Raw genomic sequence first — 16,427 nt, forward strand, 5'->3', positions numbered from 1 at the left:
ATAGCTTATTTCACGTACTGCCAGACACAGTTGACAAACTGTTTTTGCTAAAATGCTTCTTTTAACCTCTCTCTCTTAAAAAAATTCAGTATTGATTCACTGGATAGGGACAGGGTAAGGAATTTACTTGAAATTAACAGTGATGTAAAAAGATCAATAAAAATAAAATATTCACAAAAGGGGACAATTATTTCAAACTTGTGATTTTTCTACTTATGTTTCTATTATTAACATTAATAATTGAATGGTATTATGGGTCCTGATCAACCTGGTAATAGATTGCTTCTTTCCCAATGGCAGATTAGATAAGGGGTCCTGGGCAGAGCCAAGAGGGTGCTGAGAAAGGAAGGAACTACCAGCGCTCTCTCACAAATTCTGTCAGATACGTCTAAAAAATGACTCTGAGTAGATTTGAGAGAGACAGAAGCCACTAGTAGACTGAGAGGGGTAGGAGCACTGTGTACGCAGAGCAGCACCAGACCAAACCAACCAGGAACAGGAGAGGAATCCAGCCAGCGCAAGGGTCTGGGAGAGTGCTAGGTTAGAGAAACACTGGAGCAGGAACAGGCCCAGGGCAGAAATACCTGCTATGGCCATGATCGAGCCCCAGGCCTCTCAGCCCAGAACAGGAGTCTGTCAGAGAGCACAGCCTGCCACTTCAGGAGCAGCTAGCTCAGAGGCCACCAACCCATAGTGTAAAGGTTTGAAACTTGCCTTCTTGGACTTCTGGGAGCCATGAGGTTCAGGTAAAATGGCTCATATCCTTCCCTTGAATAAACCCAGAGAATAATACCTCAGGAGAAACAGAGGAGCCAGAATAGTGAGAGAAGTGGAGGAGAGGTCCCTTCCTGTGGTGGCAGAAGGAGACTAGTGCAGAAAGAGGAGTGTTCCAGCAGCCCTCACCTCAGCAGAACAAGGGCAACTGAGTCCCAGGGGGTGAAGCTGACTAATGTCAATGCCAGGACACAAGACATGGCTTTACACAGGCAGGGGAAGTGGCAGACACCAACACAGACAAGAGCTGAGACCACTCATGCTGTTCAACAGTGCTGGGGAAGAGGAGACTCCCAGCAGCCAGACCATCCCTCCCCCACACCTCACAAACTCAGAGGCCATAGCACATAAAGCTAGATCCCAACACAAGAAACTTGGGACAGAGCCCCCTGAGCCCCAGAAACAGAGATCCACTTCTGAAACTGGGGGGGGGGGAACACCATGAAAAAGAAGAGTAAGAAGCTTTCAAAGAAGATTGATTTGTATTATGGAGACAGGGAAGATCAAAATATCAATTCAGAAGAGGACAGCAAGGACACTACACCCACATCTGAGACCTCAAAAGGGAAAGTGAACTGGTCTCCAAACCAAAAAGCATTCCTGGAAGAACTCAAGGAGGTTAAAAACCAAATTAGGGGGGATGATAGAAGGGAGGAAAATGATAAATGCTGGAGAGCATGTGGGAAAATTGGAACCCTATTACATCGTTGGTGGAGCTGTGAACTGATCCAGTCATTCTGGAGAGAAGTTTGGAACTATGCTCAAAAGGCTACAAAAATGTTCATACCCTTTCACGCAGCAATACCACTTCTAGGGTTGTATCCCAAAGAGATCATGCAAGAGGGAAAAAGGCCCATATGAGCAAAAATATTTATAGTGGTTCTTTTTGTAGTAGCAAAGAATTGGAAATCAAGGGGATGCCCATCAATTGGGGAATGGCTGAACAAGTTGTGGTATATGAATGTAATGGAATACTATTGTGATATAAGAAATGGGCAAAATACAGACTTCATAATAATCTGGAAAAACCTACATGATATAATGCTGAGTGAGTGGAGAACTAGGAGAACATTATACAAAACCACAGATATATGGAGTCTGTCATGACTCACCTTGATATACCTCACTCTTCTTAGCAATACAAAGTTCAAAGATAACCCCAAAGGACTTGAGAGAGAGAGCTATCTACCTCCAGAGAATGAACTATGAAGACTGAATTCAGATTGAGGCAAACTGTTTGCTCTCCTTTTTTTTATTTTGTGTTTTTTTCTCTTTTGTTTTTGTTTTTGGGTTTTTTTTTTTGTTTTGTTGCTTCTTTCTCATGATTTATTCCACTGGTCACAATTCTTCTTTCCAACTTGACTATTGTGTAAATAAGTTCAATGTGAAGTTATATGTAGAAGATATATCGGATTCCATGCCATCTTGGGGAGGGAGGGGGAAGGTTGGGGAAGAGCATCTGGAACTCAAAATCATGTGGAACTGAGTGCTGTAAACTAAAAATAAAAAAAAAAATCTTAATTAATAAGAAAATAATGGGTCCTGCAATAGTTGGATGTCAATATAGGGATCAAGTATGGTAGTACCTTGTATATCTGTTCTGGGGAAAAACCACATGTCCAAGAACCTCCTTCTCTCATTTTTCCACTTTTTTTTCCTCTTCCCCTTTTTATGACTCCAAAATGAGAGAATGTAGTTAAAACATTTTACAAATTTGAAAGAGAAGTGTAAATGTCAACTACAATGATTTTAGAATTATTTCTATAATTTTAATGGCTCATTCACTTTTTGTTTGTTTGGTATGTTCATGTAATATGACTTGGCCTTGTCTGACTGATGAGAGGCAGATCTGTTTTTCTGAATCACAGTTTGAGCTGGGAAATGTAGCTGCCTGCAAAAGGCAATGTGAACTAATGAAAGAGCCAAAGAATTGGTTGTGGAATCAAAGGATATAGGTTCAAATTCTGCCTCTAATGCTTACTGCTTTGTTATCTTCCTGAGACTCAGTACTCTTATCTGTAAAAGTGAGAGGGCTAGATTAGATGATCTTTAAGGTCCATGTTGTGAGAGAGGAACATAACTGAGATGTAGTAAGGAATGAATAGATTTAGGACTTCACCAAGTGTAAGAACCTATTGCCAGAATTTATAACATAGCTAGGGAATACAAGCAAAACACAAGAAGAAGACCAGGAAGGGAACATCCTGTGAATATGAAGGCTGTTATTGTGAATGATGGTCCATAGGAAAGAATTGCATAGGGCCTGCAAAATGGAAGTAGTTTAAGATGGCAGAGATGGAATTTTCTTAAAGGTCACCTTGTACAAGCTGTAGCCAGAAGCCTTTAGTGAAACCTTCCTTCTATTTTATCAAAGGAACTATTTCATCCTTGGCACTTATGAGCCATCTGTAATTTAAGTCTTTTATATGGTGAAAGAAATAAAATGCTATCCTGTTTCCTATACTTGCTTTGTCCATTGAGTACCTTTCCTAGAAGGGATATTTTTACCCACATTTTGGGGAAATTTAGATATGAGACATACCTAAGCATTATTTTTATTTTCCCCACATTTGCACTCTAGAATGGAGACAATGAGGCACAATGACCAAGAAATGCCTGATCCCTCTCTTTAGGTTTAAGTCTTCCCAAGGAGGCTCCAGGTCTGTATGAGTCCAGGGTCAAGTACTTTGTTGAGAGTGGCCCGCTGGATTCACACACACACACACACACACACACACACACACACACACATATATGTATGTACATATACATATATACATATATGCATTATGTGTACATGTATATGTAAATATATATTTACAAATACACATGTGTATATGTATATATGTGTACATAACTATATATGGATATGTGTGTTCTTTCATATATGATGTGTTTTTTTTTCCCATTTGGACATAAACTCTGAGGAAAGGGTTTATTTCTTTTTTTCATTGTATCCATAGTTCCAACCACAGTGCTTTCTATATAATAGGTGCTCAATAAATTTTGGTTCGTTGGCTATTTAATTTTATTATATTTCACTCCATATACTAATTTTATTTCATTTTAATTTATATGTTAAGTTGTAGCAAATAATCTCTTTCCCTGATAGATTTACTTTAGTACTAAACATTTTTCAAACAGTTATCTAAACTGACATCCTGTGATTTCTTTTCTGTTGTTTTTCTGAATTTTTTCTAATTTTAAATTTTTTCCTCATAATTGTTTCACAAGAGTTGAACTATCTTAATCAGAAACTGTCTAGTGTTGCTGTGGACCATTTGAGTTAAAAATATTTTACTGTTAATTCTGAGTAAGCACTATCAAAATCCTGTAACATGGTGAGGACTCAAATTGACAATTTATGAAGCAGAAATGTTTGATCAAATAAGATAAAATGAGGACCTATAATTTCACTGTGATGAAAGCATCATGGGGAGTACCCAGAATTTGGAGTCAGAGAAGAGAAGTCTGAATTCAAAGACTTCCCTTTATTAGCTATATGACCCTAGCAATGGTGTTTCATCTAGAATAGTGGTTCTTAGCTTTGTATGCATCATAGGCCCTTTTGGCAGGTTGGTGAATTTTATAAACTCCTCAGAATAATGTTTTAAATAATTTAAAGAGATGCTAAATTAAGTTGTAGATTAGGAAAAATATTGTTTTGCTCATTCAACTTCACAGAACACCTAAAATCTATCCACAGATCCTCCAAGGGCAAGATTCTTTTATCTAATATAACTAAGTGGAAACTAGGATAAATTGCTGTAATTGCAATCAAGAAGACCTGAATTTGAGTAATCCATAATACACTTATCAGTTGTATGAACTTGGGCAAGTCATATACCCTCTTTGATCATCAATTTCATTATTGTTAAACTAGGGAGGTTGGACTCCATCACCTCTAAAGTACTTTCCAGCTTTAAATCTCTGATCTTATCACCATTTAGAGCCTTGGTTTGCTCATTTGTAACAAGAAGGATTCAGATGTAAGTATTCTGAACTTCCCTCTCAGCTCTATCATGATGAACAATTCACTGAATTTAGCCAAATAATCATAAGAAACTAGGCTAAGTCCTGTAATGCATGAAGTTATCATCTATTGCTTCCTGGAAGATTAAGATGAGTCTCACAAGAATAACTATTATTCCTTTATTTTAATGTAATGCTTTTGAAATGGAAAGGAATACTATGTGTTTACTCAATAAAAAAATAGTATCTCCTCTTCTTTGGGCTTTAAATGACAGCACTTTAGAGTTGCTAAGAAAGAGTAGGCTTCCAGTTTCAGTAATTCTGTGTGGTTTCACAATTCTATTAATCTAGTTCTATTACAGTGAGAAAAGGAAAATGGCTTGGGCTCTGTGATTGAAAGGAGAAGGAGTAATGAGAGGGATGGCTCATACTTAACTTCTAGTGAGAACTCTACAACTCCGTAGCTTGTAAATACAGTTTAGTCTCTATGAGAGGCACTATAATGAAGTAAAAATAACACTAGACCTAAAGGTAGAAGAGCCTGGAGTTCAAATTCCTGTTCTTACACTGACTAGGTATGTGACCCAAAGCATTCTAGGCCTCAATTCCCTCATCTATAAAGTGTAGATAATAAGACCTAAAATGTTTTTCTTACTGGGTTGGTATAAGAATCAAATGGGCTAATGAATGTAAAGCACTTTCCATGCCATAATTCTCTATAGAAATATGTTATTATTAATGGGAAAAGAAAACAAAAGTAAGGGCAATAACAGCTCTTGTATACATTTCTCACATACACAGAAACCCTGTGCTGACAAATAAAAACACAGGAGGCCATTCTCATTTCTGACCCTTGTTTTCAGACTGGCCCTGCTATAGAACTTCTTTATTGGTTTCAGTAATTACAAAATTAATTTAAGAAATTTAGGTCATAAAACAAGTCATCAGAGGTCCTCAATTAATTAAATTAATAATGCTACTTCATCTCTAATATTAAACTATTAGTTACAATAACACATTGAACCCCTTTTCAAGAAGATTGATTCAGTTCTGACATCAAATTAACTTCAACAAACAATTATTAAGTGCCTCTAAGTTATAAGACACTGTCCTAGGAATTGGAGGAGATGCAGAGATTGATTAGCACATGACCCTACTCTCATGGAGGTACTAGATTTAGATGAGGATAATATTGTGATATCTCCATGGATAATAATACTACCAACAATATTAACTAATATTTATGCAACTTTATAGTTTGCAAAGTAATTTATAAGTATTATTTCATTATATCCTCACAACAATCCTATGTTAGGTGTTATTTTTACCCTCATTTTATAGAGGAAGAAACTGAAGAAGTGTCTGAGCCAGGAGTTGAACTCTGGTTTCCCTGACTTCAAGTCCAGTATACTATACACCGTGCCACCCATCTGCCTATGCATTCATGATCTCATCAATTGGACATTCCTTCCATTGATGTAATAAGAGCCTATCTATTTTTGTCTGTGTGTAACACTTTCTTATCTTTCCATTTGTATACCTCAAGGGGTTGTCGAATATGTCACAAACCACAAGGGTGTCAAATAGCATGCATGAGTTGTCCATCACATACTTCCCACAGATGAGTTGCCCATCCTTTTTTTCCCAAAATCGTGTTGTTGCTGGCCCTTTACATGGCTTATCCGGAATAATTCCTCAATTGAAATGTGATGTAATCTGCACACACCCACCATGTGTGCTTTTAGATGACTTTCAAACTTAGTTCTTCAGAGAAAGTAGTATTCCACATCTTATAGCTATGCAATATAACCATAAGAATATGAGAGTTGAAAAGATATAGAACAGCATATGCAAGTAAAAGTACAAGATAAGTACAAGATAAGTGCACAAGGGTGATGTAGAATGGAGTCCAGTGACACAAATCAGAGAATTACAAAAGACTACAGGGGACATGGTGTTATATAAAGAACATTGACTTTGGAGTTGCAACCCTGGGGTTTAATTCACATTCTACCAGTGGGACTTTAAGCAAATAATGATAATAGTGATAATGATGATGATGATGATGATGATGATGATGATGATGATGATGATGATAATAATAATAATAATTTATCTGCTTTTGTTTATTCATATATAAAATAAGGAGAGTTTTAACTAGCCCTTTGAGGTCCCTTCAAGGTTTATTTCCCTAACAGTAAAACTATAAAAACTTTATTAAAGAAAGTACAACTTGAGCTGAATGGTAAAAGAATGAAAAAAATTTCAAAAGAAAATGTACTAAAGGCAGAAGAAGAGGTATCATATTTAAATAAAAGTGATCTTCTTGGCAATCATGTGGATGACTTGAATACAAGGACAAATTTCTGTGTTTTTTACTTAAAATCTGTCTGTTCCTTATTTGTGAAGTCTTGATAAAATTTTGCCAAATATATTATTTCTCTTGAAATATGAGATTTAAAAGCCTACTGATGGGAAAGCATCTTAGATGTTCCTGCAATATAAAGGTATTCAAGACAGAGTCCATGCAATATTTGGACAACTGATCAATAACTACAGAGCCTTTTTCTCTCATGGCCAACCCTTTCTGCATTCATGTTTCATAATAAACTTATTAAAAATTAAAGTGCTAAAGTGGAAGACACTAAGACAGATTAATACACGCTAGTCAAAGCAAACTACAAGTCACTAAAACTGATTGATTTATTAAATTATTTTTTTTCAAATCATTTAATTCTTAAGGACAAGTGAAAATGTGCTTCTTTAAAATTCACAGTCAATAATTTCCCAGTACTTGAAAAAGAATGATTAAGAGGGTTGATGTAATCCCATAAAAGGTAAAATCCAATATCTTGAGATGAAAAGTAAAAAAAAAAAGTTAGATTATTGGATAATTTATATTTTTATAACCTTTTAAGATTTAATGGATTTCTTTCATTATAGAAAAAAGTTAGTATTGCTATTATTGTCCCCATTTTTCAGATGAGGAAGCTATAGTGCAGGGTTGGTTGTCTTCAAAAGAGTACTACTATAATGGTTCATCAGTGAATGAAGGCAAACTTGAGGCCTCAGAAATTACATGATCTTTGACACGTTCAACAGTTTCAACAGACTAAGTTTTCTTTCTGACAATCAACCTAGTTAAGTAGAGAGAGACTTGGCACCAGTGGATCAGTGTAAAAGGAAATTATATATTTGTCCATGACAACTCTTGAAACAAATAAGTATACAACATTATCCTCAATCCCATGTAGCCTCCTTCCCTTTTAGTTTTTTAGTGATTGTGGCAGAGTAGAAAATAAAAGCAGACAGAAGATGCCAAGAATAACCCACTTTTTTTACTACCTACAAATTTTAATAGGACCTTGGTACTCTAAAAGTGAAATTCTTTTTCAAGGACCAGTGAGTTTTAATGAAGAAAGTGAATCTTATCAATATTGATATTCTTGTGATAGGCAGAAAGATCTCTCTCTCTCTCTCTCCATGTCCTCACCTGTATGTGTGTAAATATGCACCTATGGGAATATACATACTTATGTATGTATGTATACATAGAAGAAATAAATGGAATGCTATGTAGAAGGATAGTTCATAGCTTCTTCTTGGAAGTGAAAGGGAAAGAGTTAGATGGATTGGCTTTATCATGTATTGTAATGGCAAGCAAAGTGGAACTTTTTGCTGTTTTTTTTTTCCTTTTGGAGTGCTTCTCAGCACCAAGGCAATCAAGTCCCTTTTAGTCTTGCCTTTGTTTGAATCAGGAGTCTTTGACTGAATCAAGAGTCTATACACTCTTAGATTAGCATTTTACTTTGGGGCTTACTCATTGAAAGAGTGTTAGTGTGATTTGGCCAGATGATACTCTGGGTAGCTGTTAATGAGTGCCCCCAGCTCTGAAAAACCAGACGTTGGTGCTTCTCTCTCTGGTAACTATGTATATATTGTTATGGTCAGACAATTAGAAGCCTGTCTCTTGATTTGCGTTATTTTATCTGCCTGTAATTTCTGTTTATATTTGCTCTGAAGTTTAAGGTTCTGACTTTCCCCCCTGAACTAAGTGAATGATATATGTATGTTTAATTAAAGTAAGATTGTTAACCTCTTAAAGTTGCATTCCTTTAGAAAAGCAGATCAAAGAACCTATGTCAGCAGCCCTCCTGTGTGCTGGTTTTATTGGCCTTACACCTCCACAGTAGATGCAAGTAACATTGCTGTTACAAAATGGAATAGGTGGCAGGCTCTGCAAATTCAAAGGAAAGTGTGGGGTTTTGGAGACTGGGATAGCGGTTGGATGTTTCCCAGTTATTGGGTTGCTCTTTATATTTGTGGTGACTGAGGTTCTGTGGAGCCCAAGAAGCAGCAGTGGCCTGAAGGAAAACAGATAAGTAACAGTGAAAGAGAGGTTTCCCTGAGGCCTAGAGCAGGACCCCTGGGAGATCTCCTCCCCTATCCCTACCCCACTGGCACTCTAGAGGAGACAAGCCAGAGCAACGGCTGTGTGGAAAACAAGCAGAGGCTTGGGGTGGTTAGGATGGCCAGAGCTAGGGCTGGAGCCAATTATCCCAGCTCCAGACTGCGTTGGAAAAGTAAATGCCCTGAAAAGGTATTATATTTGGAAACCAGACCAAAGTGGCAAGAGTTTGGAATGGGGCCCTGAAGCAAGAGTGGGGAGCTACCTGCATACTGACCCAAAAGGATCAGAGAATTGTCTGTGAGCCAACCTTGGTGAGGGGAGAGCTAAAACACAGAGCTAAAACACAGAAACCAGGAGCAGCTGGCTCCTGAGGGAGGAGGAGGTACCTTGGAGCTCAGAATTCAGCCCTGGGGCAAGATAAAAACCTTGTGTCAAGGCTCTATGTGTGCTTTTCTGCTGCATCCCCCTGTGATAGCTGGGGACCCAGGGGGAGGGAGGAGTTGTCTAGGGTGGGTGGGGAGAAGTAACTTGGACCCCCAAGGATACCACCCTGTTGGCTTAGTTGTCCAGTTGCCCCTCAGGACTTTGCTTCCCACCCTCACCCACACCCAGTAGGACTGGAGAGATGTGGGGAGGACACACTCCCAAGAAAACTTTAATTGTGTTTAATTGTGTTGTGACTTTGCTCATTAAAGCATGCCTGAACCTGAGAGTGTCAGGAGGAAGACTGCAAGGGCAGTGTGGTGAGAAGGACACACCCCCAAGAAGGACTTCATTGGGATTTTTTTTTGAGGGGGTATGTGTACGGGTTTGTTTCCTTACTTCTTCTTGTTATTCTGCCATCTTGGATTTGACTCTTCTTACTTTCTTCTAAACCCTTTGTAATCTGGCGTCTGTCCTCATAATTCAAATTAAAATATTCTCTCTGAAGTTAATAATGTTATCTTAAGTAACATAGCTCATGATTTTTTAAAAATTTTACCACTCATTCTTCTTGATCTCTTAGAAATATTAAAAATGGTTGACCACCATGCCCTTCCTGGACATTGTCTTCATCCATGATTTCTGTTATAGCATTTTCTCCTGGCTTCCCTATACCTGTCTCTCATAGTCTCCATTTCTTTTTTTTTCTATCTTCCAATTCTACTAAATGTGAGTGTAACCAAGTTTCTGTTCAGCCTTCTCTCATCTTTTCTTCCTATGTTCTCTACCATAGTAATCTCATAAAGTCTCAGTTCAATTATCATCATCTGGATTTAAGTGATTCATATCTATGTATATATGTACAATTTCTATCCTCAAGTCTCCTTTTACATCATGAATGATGAGATACTTCAAATTGGATGTTCTGTAGGTGTCTCAAATAAAATATGACCAAAAACACAAGACAAATTTGGTAGAATTTTTTTTTTTACAAATCCAAATCAAAGTCTTCAACAATAAGTAAAATGAAGCCATAATACTTGAACATTGACACTATAATATTGGATGTATTAATTGAGGAGGTAGGTATATCATTAAGGAGAACAATGATTTAAAAAGAAAAGCTGGCTTACTCCAAGTTTATACAAAGGAAATTTGTACATGAAGAGACATGGTTGTGACATGTCATTAAAGAGAATAAAAATGGTGGAAAAGAGTGGAAATAAAATAAGAGTATGTAGAGGAAATGTTTAATTCAGATGATATAGTTGTGAGGCAATTGAGATATTGATTCACAGAACATTTGAAGGAAGGTAAAAAATAGTTTTGACTGAAATCCAAGATCTAGTAATACTTAAACAGAAAGAAAAGATAATTTAGAGACCATCAACTACTATATATGCCTATTTTATGTCATATATAAATACTTATGAATACAAAATGAGTACCTACTTGATATGATTTATAAGGAAGAGGAAAAAGTGACAGAGAGTAAAAATAAGGGGATGGAGCAGAATCTATTAAGCTTCACCTGAGGTAGAAAAGGCAGAGGTAGCAATTATCATCTCAAACAATGCACAAGAAAAAAATATGCCTAATTTTTAAAAAATCAGGGAAGGAAGCGACATTTTGCTAAAAGCAACACCATAGAGTATGAAGAATGATCAATATTAAGCCTATATGTGCCAAATGACACAGAATGTAAATTCTTAAAGGAAAATTTAAATGATTTACAAGAAGAAATGGAGAGTAGAACTATACCAGTGGGCAACCTCAACTTGCACCACTTAGAGCTAGATAAATCTAACTGCAAAATAAATAAGAAACAAGTTAAGGAGATGAATAGAATTTTAGGAAAATCAGATATGAGAGACCTCTGGAGAAAATTGTAAAGGAATAGAAAAGAGTATATCTTTTTTTCTAAGCTGTACATCTTCTTTTCAAAGCTTTGCCCCTTCAGGACAAATTAACCATTTATTAGGGTATAGAAACATCATAAACAAAAGCAGAAAACCATAAATTTTAAATGTATCCTTTTCAGATGATAAAGCAATAAAAATTACATTCAATAAAGTACTGTAGATACAGAATAAAAATTAATTGGAAATTAAATAATCTAATCTTAAAGAATGAATGGGCCAAGGAAATCATAGAAAAAACTGAATAATTTCATTAATCATAATGACAATAATGAGACAGCATACTAAAATTTGTGGGATCAGGTCAAAGCAGTACTTAAAGGAAATTTTATATCATTAAACTCTTGTATCAATAGAAAAGAGAAAACCTGATCAATGAATTGATAGTGCAATTAAGAAAAAAAGGAAAAAAGCAAATTAAAAATCCTCAATTGAGCACCAAGATTAAAATCATGAAAAATCAAAGCAGAGATGAATAAAACTAAAAGCAAACCATTAAAATAATAAATAAAATTACTAGCTAGTTTATGGGGAAAACAATAAAATAGATTTATTTTGGTTACTTTACTTTTAAAAAAAAGATAGACCAAATTATCAATATCTAAAAAATGACAAGGGTGCAGATACCACCAAAGAAAATAAGATTTTAAAAATTGTTAAGAACTATTTTGACAAATTCTAAGCCAATATATCTGACAATCTAAGTGAAATAGCTGAATGTTTACAAAGTATAGATTGTCCAGACTAACAAAGTGGAAATAGAATACCCAAAGAACATACTCATAGAAAAAAGAAATTTAGAAAGCTATAAATTAGGTCCCAAAGAATAAAAGTCCAGGATCAAATGGATATACAAGTGAACTCCACCAAAAATTTAAGGAACATTTAATTTTAATACTTAATAAACTATTTTATGGGCAAAGAGTGCTACCAAATCCCTCCTATACTGCAAATAAAGTTTTGATACCTAAAGCAGGAGAACCAAAAATAGAAGGAAAAAATAAACCAGTTACGCCAATGAAAATTAACAGAAAAATTCTAGATAAAAATAACAACAACAAAGAGATTATATCAAAATCACACACACACACACACACACACACACACACACACACACACAAATGCATACATTATGAGCAGGTGGGATTTAAACCATGAATTTAGGGCTGGTTCAAAGTTAGGAAGACTATAATTATAATTGACTGTAGCGGGAGCCAAGATGGTGGCTGGTAAGCAGGGACTAGAGTGAGCTCCGTACCGAGTCCCTCCAAAAACCTATAAAGAAATGGCTCTGAATAAATTCTAGAACGGCAGAACCCACAGAACAGCAGAGGGAAGCAGGGCTTCAGCTCAGGACAGCCTGGATGGTCTCTGGGTGAGGTCTATTCCACATGGAGCTGGGAGCTGGGAGCTGGGTGCTGGGAACGGAGTGGAGCAGAGCCCAGCCTGAGCAGCGTGGAACAACCAAACTTGGAGTCGGGCGGATGGGGCCCCTAGCAACCTGAATATGTGAGCTGCGGCAGTTACCAGACCCCTTGACCCACAAACACCAAAGACTGCGGAGAAGGTTAGTGGGAAAAGCTGCGGCAGTGGAAGGAGTTCCCGGGTCGGCTTCCAGCCCCGGGGGCAGGGGAGGTGGGGCAGCTACAGTTGCTGCTGCTTCTGGCCCCAGGCCCACCTGGTGGGAGGAATTAAATGGTGGATCAGAGCAGGAGTGCATGGCCTGCTGAAGATCTAAGCCCTGCCCGGGCTGGGGGTTCTAGGGGAAGGAGTAGTGCAGGTCTGACAGAGCTGGCACCTCCCCCCCAAACATAGAAAATGGAACTCGTTAGTTTGCAAGCAGTCATACCCCACTGAAAAACTCAAGGGTCAAGTTAGTTGGTGGGGAATATGGCCAGGCAGCGAAAATGTGCCCAGATTCAGTCTCAGACTTTGGATTCTTTCTTTGGTGACAAAGAAGACCAAAACATACAGCCTAAAGAAGACAACAAAGTCATAGAGCCTACAACAAAAGCCTCCAAGAAAAACATGAACTGGCCCCAGGCCATAGAAGAACTCAAAAAGGATTTGGAAAAGCAAGTTAGAGAAGTAGAGGAAAAATTGGGAAGAGAAATGAGAAGGATGTGAGAAAACCATGAAAAACAAGTCAATGACTTGCTAAAGGAGACCCAAAAAAATACTGAAAAATACACTGAAGAAAACAACACCTTAAAAAATAGATTAAGTCAAATGGCAAAAGAGCTCCAAAAAGCCAATGAGGAGAAGAATGCCTTGAAAGGCAGAATTAGCCAAATGGAAAAGGAGGTCCAAAAGACCACTGAAGAAAATACTAAAATTAAAAAATACTAAAAAAAAAAATTAGATTGGAGCAAGTGGAAGCTAGTGACTGTATGAGAAATCAGGATATTGTAAAACAGAACCAAAGGAATGAAAAAATGGAAGACAATGTGAAATATCTCATCGGAAAAACCACTGACCTGGAAAATAGATCCAGGAGAGATAATTTAAAAATTATTGGACTACCTGAAAGCCATGATCAAAAAAAGAGCCTAGATACCATCTTTCAAGAAATTATCAAGGAGAACTGCCATGATATTCTAGAGCCACAGGGCAAAATAGAAATTGAAAGAATGCATCGATTGCCTCCTCAAATAGATCCCAAAAAGAAATCTCCTAGGAATATTGTTGCCAAATTCCAGAGCTCCCAGATCAAGGAGAAAATACTGCAAGCAGCCAGAAAGAAACAATTTGAGTATTGTGGAAACTCCATCAGAATAACCCAAGATCTGGTAGCTTCTACATTAAGAGATTGAAGGGCTTGGAATACTTTATTCTGGAGGTCAATGGAGCTAGGATTAAAACCTAGAATCACCTACCCAGCAAAACTGAGTATCATGTTCCAAGGCAAAATATGGATTTTCAATAAAATAGAGGACTTTCAAGCTTTCTCAGTGAAAAGACCAGAACTGAATAGAAAATTTGACTTTCAAACACAACAGTCAAGAGAAGCATGAAAAGGTAATCAAGAAACGGAAATTGCAACGGACTTACTAAAGTTAAACTGTTTTGTTTACATTCCTACATGGCAAGATGATGTGTATGATTCATGAGACCTCAGTATTAGGGTAGTTGAAGGGAATATACATATATATATATATATATATGTTTATGTATATATATAAGTGAATGTGTATGTATGTATATATCTATCTGTATATGTATGTATGTGTATGTATGTGTATATATATATACATACATACATACATACATATATATATATGTAAAAGAGAGAGAGCAGACACAGGGTGAGTTGAAGATAAAGGGAAGATATCTAAAAGAAATAAAATGAAATTAAGGGATGAGAGAGCAACATACTGAGAGAGAGAGATAGGGAGAGAAAGAATGGGGTGGATTATCTCGCATAAAGGTGGCAAGAGGAAGCAGTTCTGTGGGAGGAGGGGAGAGGGCAGGTGAGGGGGGAATGAGTGAACCTTGCTCTCATCAGATTTGGCCTGAGGGGGAATACCATACATACTCAGTTGGGTATCTTACCCCACAGGAAAGAAGAGGGAGGAAGATAAAAATGTAAAAGGGGGGGATGATGGAGGGGAGGGCAGATGGGGGTGGAGGTAATCAAAACAAACACTTTGGAAAGGGGACAGGGTCAAGGGAGAAAATTCAATAAAGCGGGATGGGTTGGGAAGGAGCAAAATGTAGTTAGCCTTTCACAACATGAGTATTGTGGAAGGGTTATACATAATGATACACATGTGGCCTATGTTGAATTACCTGACTCCTTAGGGAGGGTGGGTGGGAAGGGAAGAGGGGAGAGAATTTGGAACTCAAAGTTTTAAAATTAGATGTTCAAAAAAAAAGTTTTTGCATGCAACTAAAAAATAAGATACACAGGCAATGTGGCATAAAAATTTATCTTGCCCTATAAGAAAGAAAGGGAAAAGGGGATGAGAAGGGAGGGGGGTGATAGAGGGGAGGGCTGACTGGGGAACAGGGCAACCAGAATATATGCCATCTTGGAGTGGGGGGAGGGTAGAAATGGGGAGAAAATTTGTAATTCAAAGTTTTGTGAAAATCAATGCTGAAAACCAAATATGTTAAATAAATAAATTTAAATTAAAAAAATAATTGACTGTAGCAATAACAAAAACAATATCATATGATTATCTCAATAGATGTAGAAAAAGTTTTTGACAACATATACTGCTATACACTTATATTTGTCAATAAAATTATTGACAAAATATAATGCATTCTTCTTAAAAACACTAGAAAACATAAGCATAAATTATCTGTTAAGGGGATAAACTAGAAGACTTCTCAATAAGATCAGGAATGAAGCAAGGATGTCCACTACCACCATTATAAGTTAATATTGTTTTACTAATAGTAGCTATAACAATAAAACAAGAAAAGGAAATTGAAGGAATGAAATTAGATGAAATAAAACTACCACTCATTGCAGATAATATGATAGTATATGTACCATATATATTAGCAAAGTTGCAGGATATAAATAAACTAACATAAACAATTAGTATATCTCACACCATATACCAAGATACTTCCAAAATGGGTATGGTTTGGACAGAAAGTATGCATATTAGTGAGTATGAAAAATTTCACTTCTCAGATATATGGATAAGTGAATGAGTTATAACCAAACAATAAATAGGGTATATTATGAGATGTAAAATGGATTATTTTGTTTACATGAAATTAAAAAGTTTTTACACGAACAAAAATAATCTAGCTAAAATTAGAAGAAAAGCAGGAAACTCAGGGGGCAGGGATTACAGCAAGTTTCTCTGATAAAGGCCTCATTTCTCAACTCTACAGAGGACTGAGTCAAATTTATAAGTATAAATTTATAAATATGATTGATAAATATTTAATCAATAAATGTTCAAAGA

Source organism: Trichosurus vulpecula, chromosome 1 (genome assembly GCF_011100635.1).
Source record: "Trichosurus vulpecula isolate mTriVul1 chromosome 1, mTriVul1.pri, whole genome shotgun sequence".
Taxonomy (NCBI): domain Eukaryota; kingdom Metazoa; phylum Chordata; class Mammalia; order Diprotodontia; family Phalangeridae; genus Trichosurus; species Trichosurus vulpecula.